Here is an 11,184-nt window from a genome sequence, read left to right as displayed (position 1 = left end):
GTTTTGTCCTGCCTGCTAGGGTGGCGCTAGAGAGCAAGAGCATTTTTTGTGAGATTTTTGTGGATAGTGGAGCAGCTGTCAACCTCATTGATAATCAATTTGCAATAACTCATGGTTTCCAGGTATGCACTTTGGGAAAGGATATTCCTGTTTTTGCTATTGATTCAGCTCCACTTTCTCAGAAATCATCAAAGGGCATAGTTCACAATATCCGTTTAATTGTGAGTGATGCTCATGTTGAGGATGTGTCATGTTTCGTCCTTAGCGGTTTGCCTACTCCTCTAGTGTTGGGGCTACCCTGGCTCACTAAACATAACCCCACCATTGATTGGCAAGCGAGGCAAATAAATGGTTGGAGTAACTTTTGCAGAGAGAATTGCCTCATAACATCTGTTTCTGAGGTTTCTACTAAGACTGTACCACCTTTCCTCTCTGAATTTTTGGATGTCTTCTCTGAGAGTGGAGTTCAGGGTTTGCCTCCGCACAGGGAGTATGATTGCCCTATTAATCTCATCCCAGGCGCCAAGCTGCCTAAATCTCGTTTATACAATCTCTCCCAACCTGAGAGGGTCGCTATGCGGGCTTATATCTCTGAGAGTTTGAGAAAAGGACACATATGACCCTCGAAGTCACCTGTTGCCGCTGGTTTTTTCTTTGTTAAGAAAAAAGATGGTTCTTTAAGACCTTGTCTGGATTTCAGGGAGCTGAACAGTATCACTATTCGTGATCCTTATCCGCTTCCTCTGATCCCGGACCTGTTTAACCAGGTTGTTGGGGCTAAAGTCTTTTCCAAATTAGATCTAAGAGGGGCATACAACCTGGTTAGGGTCAGAGAAGGAGACGAATGGAAGACGGCTTTCAATACCCCTGAGGGCCATTTTGAGAATTTGGTTATGCCTTTTGGTTTGATGAATGCCCCAGCCGTTTTTCAGCATTTCGTCAACAGCATTTTTTATCATTTAATGGGAAAATTTGTATTAGTGTATTTGGATGACATTTTGATTTTTTCTCCTGATTTCAAGACTCATAAGGAACACTTACGTCAGGTCTTGCTCATTCTGCGGGAGAATAAATTATATGCGAAACTGGAAAAATGTGTGTTTGCGGTTCCAGAAATCCAATTTCTGGGGTTTCTTGTCTCCGCTTCTGGTTTTCGCATGGACCCCGAGAAGGTCCGCGCTGTGCTTGAGTGGGAGCTTCCTGAGAACCAGAAGGCGCTGATGCGTTTTTTGGGCTTTGCCAATTATTACAGGAAATTTATTTTGAATTATTCCTCTGTTGTTAAACCACTCACTGATATGACCAGAAAGGGGGTAGATTTTTCTTCCTGGTCGGTAGAGGCGCGTAAGGCCTTTTCTAATATCAAGGAGAGTTTTGCTTCCGCTCCCATCCTAGTACAACCTGATATTTCGTTACCCTTCATAGTTGAGGTTGATGCTTCTGAGGTAGGGGTGGGTGCGGTCTTGTCTCAGGGTTCCTCTCCTGCCAAATGGCAACCGTGTGCCTTTTTCTCAAAGAAACTCTCCTCCGCAGAGAGAAATTATGATGTGGGAGATAGGGAATTGTTGGCCATCAAGTTGGCTTTTGAGGAATGGCGCCATTGGCTAGAGGGAGCCAGACACCCTATTACCGTGTTTACTGACCATAAAAATCTGGCCTATTTGGAGTCAGCCAAGCGTCTGAACCCGAGACAGGCCAGATGGTCTTTGTTCTTTTCAAGGTTTAATTTTGTTGTTACGTTCCGCCCTGGGGTTAAGAATGTGAAGGTAGATGCCCTGTCACGTTGTTTTCCAGGAGGTGGGAATTTTGAAGACCCGGGTCCCATTTTGGCTGAAGGTGTGGTGGTCTCTGCTCTTTTTCCTGAATTAGAGGCAGAGGTGCAGGCAGCCCAGTCAGAAGCTCCTGATCTTTGTCCTCCTGGGAGGTTGTTTGTGCCTCTCGCTTTGAGACACAAGATTTTTAAAGAACACCACGACACGGTCCTTGCTGGGCACCCGGGGGCAAGAGCCACACTGGATCTCATCGCTCGGAGATTCTGGTGGCCTGCGCTTCGTAAGTCGGTTGAGGGTTTTGTGGCAGCTTGCGAGACTTGCGCTCGTGCCAAGGTCCCTCATTCACGGCCATCAGGTCCTCTCCTTCCTTTGCCCATTCCTTCCCGTCCTTGGACACATCTGTCCATGGACTTCATAACGGACTTGCCTCGTTCCTCGGGGAAGTCTGTGATTCTGGTGGTGGTAGACCGTTTTAGCAAAATGGTGCATTTTATCCCTTTCCCTGGTTTGCCCAATGCTAAGACGCTGGCGCAGGCATTTATTGACCACATTGTCAAATTGCATGGGATTCCTTCAGACATAGTCTCTGATAGGGGCACGCAGTTTGTTTCCAGATACTGGAAGGCTTTCTGTTCTCGCTTGGGGGTTCGGTTGTCATTCTCTTCTGCTTTCCATCCGCAGTCGAATGGCCAGACAGAGCGCGTCAATCAGAATCTGGAGACATATCTGCGCTGTTTTGTGGCGGAGAATCAGGAGGATTGGTGTTCTTTTTTGTCCCTTGCTGAGTTTGCTTTAAATAACCGTCGTCAGGAGTCCTCTGATAAGTCACCATTTTTTGGTGCATATGGGTTCCATCCGCAGTTTGGGACTTTCTCGGGAGAGGGCTCTTCTGGTTTGCCTGATGAGGACAGATTCTCCTCGTCTTTGTCATCTATTTGGCAAAAGATTCAGGATAATCTAAAGAGCATGAGTGAGAGATATAAGCGTGTGGCGGATAAGAGACGTGTGCCTGGTCCGGACCTGAATGTTGGTGATCTGGTGTGGTTGTCTACCAAGAATATCAAATTGAAGGTTCCCTCCTGGAAGTTGGGTCCTAGGTTTATTGGGCCTTACAAGATCCTGTCTGTCATCAATCCTGTTGCCTACCGTCTTGATCTTCCTCAGACTTGGAAGATCCATAATGTTTTTCATAAGTCCTTATTGAAACCTTATGTTCAACCTATTGTACCCTCGCCTTTGCCTCCTCCTCCGATTATGGTTGATGGAAATCTTGAATTTCAGGTCTCTAGGATTGTGGATTCTCGTCTTGTCCGCGGTTCCCTCCAGTACCTCGTTCATTGGGAGGGTTATGGTCCTGAGGAGAGGATGTGGGTCCCAGTGACGGACATTAAGGCCTCTCGTCTCATCAGGGCTTTCCATAGGTCCCATCCTGAGAAGGTGGGCAGTGTCCGGAGTCCACTCCTAGAGGGAGGGGTACTGTCACAGCCAGACAGCTGAGAAGCGCTCACAGGAGCTTCTCAGATCCTCCTCCTTGAATTTCTTTGTTTTGGTTTAGTTTCTCATCTCGTTAGTCTATCTCAGCTGTCATGCAGTCAGACTGATCGCTACCCTTTAAGTTCCTCCCCATAATGCAGTAGTGTGCGGCTGATACAACTTCCTGGAGTGTGTGTGCATGCTGTTCCCAGTTCCCAGTTCCCAGTCCTCAGTCGTCTGCAGATAAGTGCTGTTTATGTATTTATGTTTTTGTCTTTTCTGGATCCAGGTGACCCTGACTCCCTCCGTGTCAGTGTAGGGAGCCGGTGGTCGTGTCCCTTCACTATTGTAGGGTCTTCAGGTAATAGATAGCCGAGGAACGTGGATATGCGGCCATCCACCTTTGGGGTGTTCGCATAGGCTGAGCAGTGAGGGAGAGCGGCAGCTCTATTGCAGGGGTCTCCCTTTGTTCCTTAGTTGTGGATCCAGAGAGACATTGTTTATATGGTATTGTCTTGTTTCCTGTACACCATCCGTGACACAGCATTTCACCAACATGGTAGAACAGTATGTGTGCACACGCCTACACGTACTGACTGATGGGTCTGCCCGCCTGAGCTTGTGGATCTTGCTTAGAAATGGCTTCTTCTTTGCACTGTAGAGTTTCAGCTGGCAACGGCAGATGGCACGGTGGATTGTGTTCACTGACAATGGTTTCTGGAAGTATTCCTGAGCCCATTCTGTGATTTCCTTTACAGTAGCATTCCTGTTTGTGGTGCAGTGTAGTTTAAGGGCCCGGAGATCACGGGCATCCAGTATGGTTTTACAGCCTTGACCCTTACGCACAGAGATTGTTCCAGATTCTCTGAATCTTCGGATGATGTTATGCACAGTTGATGATGATAGATGCAAAGTCTTTGCAATTTTTCGCTGGGTAACACCTTTCTGATATTGCTCCACTATCTTTCTGCGCAACATTGTGGGAATTGGTGATCCTCTACCCATCTTGGCTTCTGAGAGACACTGCCACTCTGAGAAGCTCTTTTTATACCCAATCATGTTGCCAATTGACCTAATTAGTGTTAATTGGTCTTCCAGCTCTTCGTTATGCTCAAATTTACTTTTTCCAGCCTCTTATTGCTACTTGTCCCAACTTTTTGGGGATTTGTTGACACCGTGAAAATTGGAATCAACGTATTTTTCCTTTAAAATGATACATTTACTCGGATTAAACGTTTGATCTGTCATCTACGTTCTATTACAAATAAAATATTGACATTTGCCATCTCCACATCATTGCATTCAGTTTTTATTCACAATTTGTTTAGTGTCCCAACTTTTTTGGAATCCGGTTTGTATTTTACAGGCATTTTAGTGCCCCCAAGTTTCGGGAACTTTGAGCCGAACCTTAACTTCCAGGTGTTCGCTCATCCCTACTCAAGTACATCATTGCTGTATGCATGAAATGAAAATACATCTTCATCTTTGGACCAATACCTGCTAGAGCCCAGAAGAGACCTGTGTGTTAAAGGGGTTGTCAGGGATTTCCCAGAGTGGTGGCATTGGATAGAAGTAGAATTTAACTGGTCAGTAAAAAAATTTTTTTTGTTATACCATTTCCTGCTATTAGTGAAGATTCTTAAAATCCTGGACAACCCCTGTAACCTAATCTTCAAGTCCACAAGACAGCAGGAACGGCATACCTTCTAGGTCCCAGCGCAACAAAATCTGCACCATAAAGAAATCTCCAATTTTGGGATATTGGGATGAAAAGTGTCAATACCTGCATTTTGTTTCGCTGCTGAATTAACAATCTGCATTGGAACAGAATGCAAGTAAAGTTTTGTTGCAGATTTCCTGTAGCTAAATGTCTCCATTCATTTCAGTGGAGATGTAATCACTTGTCCATAACATTATTTATATACAAAATCTGCACCATAATCTGCAACAAAAACCGCACCTGCGGACTTTGTTGCGGAAAGTTGTGCGACATGTGAAGACACCCTTATGCACACAGTCTCGATACTCTTGTCAAGTGTTAAATGAAGAATAGCCCTGTGCTTTTCTATATTTCTTTCAAGACTTCTCAGGTTGACAAAGTAGGCCAACCACTTCCACAGTGGGAATGTCAAACCTCCACATCTCTAGTAGTATTTTCTGGCACCCCCACATTACCGGTAGTCACAGCAGGAACAGTTAAGAAGCAGCTAAAGCATAAATTATGTTTGTCACTGGACTAAATTTGAAAAATGAATTCCTTGAATTTGTTGGTTCTCAAGTTGTAAAAGTTTTCTTCAGAACAAACTTTCAAGATCATGATCTGATTTTATTTTGTTTAAGCCTTAGAGATTATTTATCGGGCGAATCCAAGCTAAACCATGCTTAAGGAAAAGCTGACAAAATATACCATCCTCCCAAGCATGGGAACCAATCTCTTAGTGTAGACCTGATAATGCCAGAGCCTTGTCCGTGGAGACCTAATCGCCATTGTACATAGCTAGTATGGGGGCTTTTATCTCTTTTGTTGTCCGTGTAACACCCCAGCGCCTCTTATAATGTCATCTGATATAAGTTACATAAATGTACATAAAACTTACCAGCAGGTGGCAGCATCATTGGCAGAGATTGTCTTAATGTTATGGCACTTCAGAGTGGAATATTCCTGTTCTATTCTGCCCCCCCCCCCCCCTCCTTGCTGGAGAGAGGTCCCTCTTCCTGCAGCAAGGGAGGGAAAAAACTGTTATAACCAGATATAGTTTGCCCCCTGTTGGGGAAAGGAGGGTTTTGAGTAGTACTCCCTCCTTAGGGAAGAAAGTAGGGGCACGTCTCCGCAAGAGTCTGAGCACCTTCAGCTCTGCTGGATGAAGAGAGCAGAAACTATAGCCAAACTCCAGAGTTCCAGGAAGAAAGCATCCCCTGAGAATCCATCTGTGAGATAAGTCCAGAGTCCTAGGAGAAGCCAATTCCTCAGCTAGTATGTCCCCATACAGCAGAAGTTACCAGATAAGTGCAGAAGCTAACCCTGCATTAGTTACAGAGCCACCAAGCAGACATTTATCCTGCAAGCTCCACATTTAAAGCAGAAGTACTCATTCCTGCCAATCATTGCCAAAACCTGCTGGGACCAAGAGACCAAAGCTGTATACTGCTTGGATACAAGTTATTTCAAGTAAAGTAATATGAATCACTCAGGCTGGCTCACAGTATTTTTGCATACATATAATTTATTTCCCCACTAAAATATTAAAATATTTAGACATAACCTAATTACATGTCATATTATCAGCATAAATATATAGATGAATACAATGCGGAGCTCACGCATATATCTATATAGTAGGAGTACTCCAAATAAATGAGACCTCTTAATTTACTAATGTGGGCGTCTATTTGCAAAAAATCGTTCGATTATACCACTCAGATGTTTCATATGGTTATATGCTGTTTTACCAGTGGTTGGAACCTGGATGGTTCAAAAGATGTCCTCTCTGTGGTCGTTGGTGAGTAAAACCTTTGCACACGAACACTGCTTGCCGGTGATGGTTCGCCGCCTTCAACACCTGTTGATTTACTACCTCCTCTTGCGGAGTAGTCTCTCGACTCGTTCACCGTGGCATCTCACGTGATCAGCCCGGAAGATAGTTGTTAGTTGATGATGTCATTTACTTAGGTTAGTCGGGATGGCGGAAGTTGATAAAGCAGAGTTCGGTCGATGTAAGATTCGGTTTTGCTTAGCCGGATTGTTGCACTATGTTGAACCAGTCACCATCGGTTAATCCGCTGTGATGTTATTTTACAGCTGGCACCACTTAGAGCTGATATCAAAGTCTCCCTTTTCGGGATAGATTCAATGTGGTAATCGAAAGAGTCCTTTTTTTTGCAGAATAGAAAATAACGCACCGATAGTTGGGTCAAGTTCACACTACACTGCGTGCAGAATTATTAGGCAAATGAGTATTTTGACCACATCATCCTCTTTATGCATGTTGTCTTACTCCAAGCTGTATAGGCTCGAAAGCCTACTACCAATTAAGCATATTAGGTGATGTGCATCTCTGTAATGAGAGGGGGTGTGGTCTAATGACATCAACACCCTATATTAGGTGTGCATAATTATTAGGCAACTTCCTTTCCTTTGGAAAAATGGGTCAAAAGAAGGACTTGACAGGCTCAGAAAAGTCAAAAATAGTGAGATATCTTGCAGAGGGATGCAGCACTCTTAAAATTGCAAAGCTTCTGAAGCGTGATCATCGAACAATCAAGCGTTTCATTCAAAATAGTCAACAGGGTCGCAAGAAGCGTGTGGAAAAACCAAGGCGCAAAATAACTGCCCATGAACTGAGAAAAGTCAAGCGTGCAGCTGCCAAGATGCCACTTGCCACCAGTTTGGCCATATTTCAGAGCTGCAACATCACTGGAGTGCCCAAAAGCACAAGGTGTGCAATACTCAGAGACATGGCCAAGGTAAGAAAGGCTGAAAGACGACCACCACTGAACAAGACACACAAGCTGAAACGTCAAGACTGGGCCAAGAAATATCTCAAGACTGATTTTTCTAAGGTTTTATGGACTGATGAAATGAGAGCGAGTCTTGATGGGCCAGATGGATGGGCCCGTGGCTGGATTGGTAAAGAGCAGAGAGCTCCAGTCCGACTCAGACGCCAGCAAGGTGGAGGTGGAGTACTGGTTTGGGCTGGTATCATCAAAGATGAGCTTGTGGGGCCTTTTCGGGTTGAGGATGGAGTCAAGCTCAACTCCCAGTCCTACTGCCAGTTTCTGGAAGACACCTTCTTCAAGCAGTGGTACAGGAAGAAGTCTGCATCCTTCAAGAAAAACATGATTTTCATGCAGGACAATGCTCCATCACACGCGTCCAAGTACTCCACAGCGTGGCTGGCAAGAAAGGGTATAAAAGAAGAAAATCTAATGACATGGCCTCCTTGTTCACCTGATCTGAACCCCATTGAGAACCTGTGGTCCATCATCAAATGTGAGATTTACAAGGAGGGAAAACAGTACACCTCTCTGAACAGTGTCTGGGAGGCTGTGGTTGCTGCTGCACGCAATGTTGATGGTGAACAGATCAAAACACTGACAGAATCCATGGATGGCAGGCTTTTGAGTGTCCTTGCAAAGAAAGGTGGCTATATTGGTCACTGATTTGTTTTTGTTTTGTTTTTGAATGTCAGAAATGTATATTTGTGAATGTTGAGATGTTATATTGGTTTCACTGGTAAAAATAAATAATTGAAATGAGTATATATTTGTTTTTTGTTAAGTTGCCTAATAATTATGCACAGTAATAGTCACCTGCACACACAGATATCCCCCTAAAATAGCTAAAACTAAAAACAAACTAAAAACTACTTCCAAAAATATTCAGCTTTGATATTAATGAGTTTTTTGGGTTCATTGAGAACATGGTTGTTGTTCAATAATAAAATTAATCCTCAAAAATACAACTTGCCTAATAATTCTGCACTCCCTGTAGACGCATTTGGGAACAACAGTTCCTTCCTCAGTAGAAAAATGTGAAATGCTGAATAATCCAAATACTGTGAGCCAGCCTGAGTGATTCAAATTAATTTACTTGTTTGTATTTCAAGTAAAGCAACGTCTGAATTTCATCTAAAGGTCTGGACATCATTCATTCTGCAAAGTTCCTCTATTACTCCTGCTATCACTACACTCAAATTTATTGCAAGTGAGCCAGGAGTCCGGCCGTACCCAGGTAGGAGACACCGTGACACAACTACCACAACACTACAGAGACATTATAGGCCATTACACCACTCTGGCATTCCTAACCTGGGACATGCGTTATAACACCTTCGAAGGGCCCTGGGATAGTACAATGAGCACGCTGCAATTGGCATCACGACAAATACAGAATATTATCCACCCGTACCTGGCCACTGCACAAGGCAAAAACGTGCAATGGTGGTTGACCTAACCTTTTCCACAAACTGGAGATTTGAAAGTGCCAAGATGGACTGCCAACGCTTCCACCTTATGAGTGCCACCCCTGAGACCTAATTAGCTACTATTTTAGTGTTGTTCCCATTTTTTAGATCAAATTCCAATGGCTTACCCTTTTATCCCTGGTGATCTACTCAAAAATTGCCACCACAATAGTGGTTTTCTCTAGTGATATTGTGGTAAACTTTTGATATCCAAAAACGTTTGATTAAAAGTGAATTTCCATCCTTCGGTTTTTAATCTACACGGGTCTAAAATTCTAAGCAGGCTCACTTTCAGATATTTAAATGAATCTCCACCTATGTGCTGACTCATTTATTACTACATCTTTATGGAGACTATTGGGCCATTTTTCTCATAAGTAGCTCCAAACTTCCAACAAAGACGTCACACTAAATAAGTTGCCAGTAGGGCGAGCTCAGGAACCTACTTCTTAGTATTTTTGTTTAGGTACCCTCTGGTGGCAGCAGTGGCTAGATAGTATTTTATTAGTCACCTCTATATCCATGGAGTGGATTTGGACCTTTGTATCAGAGAAACAAAGCTCCGATTAATTTGAATTAGTTCCAAAGAGACTTAAAGGGGTTATCCAACTCCTATAATGTCCCCCAAAATGCCCGGGCCCCTCATACTGGTTATACTTACTTTTTAACCCTTGCAACTCAAAAACGGCTGAACATTTTTAATAAAGATCAATTGAAAAAATTATTTTATGTTTTTATCGTGCGGGTGCAATGCGATTTAATGTGTTTTGCATGCGCGTGATAAAAACCGCATTGCGGATGCGATTTTCACGCAGCCCCATTTACTTCTCGCAGAATATAGAACATGCTGCGATTTTCATGCAACGCACAAGTGATGCATCGAAACCAACGCACATGTGCACAGCCCCATTGAAATGAATGGGTCCGGATTCCGTGCGGGCGCAATGCGTTTGCATCACGCATTGCACCCGCACTGAATACTCGCTCGTCTGCAAGGGGCCTAAGCCTGAAATGAGTAAAATGCAATCATAAAAAATGCTCCAAAGATATCCATAGCCTTTAAAGGGGTTAGCCAAGCCCTATAATGCAGTCAATAACATGATGATGCTAGGGAGGCTCGTCCCTATCGCGGCCTGCTATTGGCTGCCCTCTCCTGTCACCGAATGTCTTCATCTGCATGATGGGGAGATGCAGCGGCGGACACGCGGGCATCAGAAGAGACATGGGTGCCGGAGAGCGTGGTAAGTATGACCAGTATGAGGGGCCCAGACACTTTGGGGGCATTATAGGGGTTGGATAACCCATTTAAAGGCTATGGATATCTTCAGGGTATTTTTTTATGATTGCATTTTACTCATTTCAGGCTAAAAATCGTTTTTTCAATTGATCTTTATTAAAAATGTTCAGCCGTTTTTGAGTTGCAAGGGTTAATAAAATCAGTCTGTTTGCTAACTGTTTCTCCTGAATTCCATCAGCTGACAGCTCATGTGAAACCTTATCTTTGACCTCTTAATCTTATAAACACTCATAGCTAAACCCTTATCAAACGGATAAGAATATGGCTTAAATGAGTGTCTATGAGGTCAGGAGATCAGAGATAAGAACTACACTTGAGCTGTCAGATGACATGATTGAGAAGTGATACTCTGTGCACAGACTGATTTTTTAACCCTTGTATGTCAAAAATTGCTGAATATTTTTAATAAAGACCAATTGAAAAAATGATATTTAGCACAAAATGAGTAAAATGCAATCATAAGAAAAATTGCCCCAAAGGTGTCCATAACCTATAGAGAAAAGGCCAATGTTCGGAAAAGGGCATCAAGTTCGCAATACCTGTTTGATACTCAGTCTGTTGCACTATTAATGTAAATCCACAAATAGTTCATCATTACCAGGGAAAGACTAAGACACAGAGCACGGCTGCATTTTCCATTGCTTTAACAGAGGACAAAACGTAAATCATTAACAGAAAT

The sequence above is a fragment of the Bufo bufo genome, chromosome 1 (genome assembly GCF_905171765.1).
Source record: "Bufo bufo chromosome 1, aBufBuf1.1, whole genome shotgun sequence".
Taxonomy (NCBI): domain Eukaryota; kingdom Metazoa; phylum Chordata; class Amphibia; order Anura; family Bufonidae; genus Bufo; species Bufo bufo.
Note: the sequence above shows the minus strand (reverse complement) of the source record.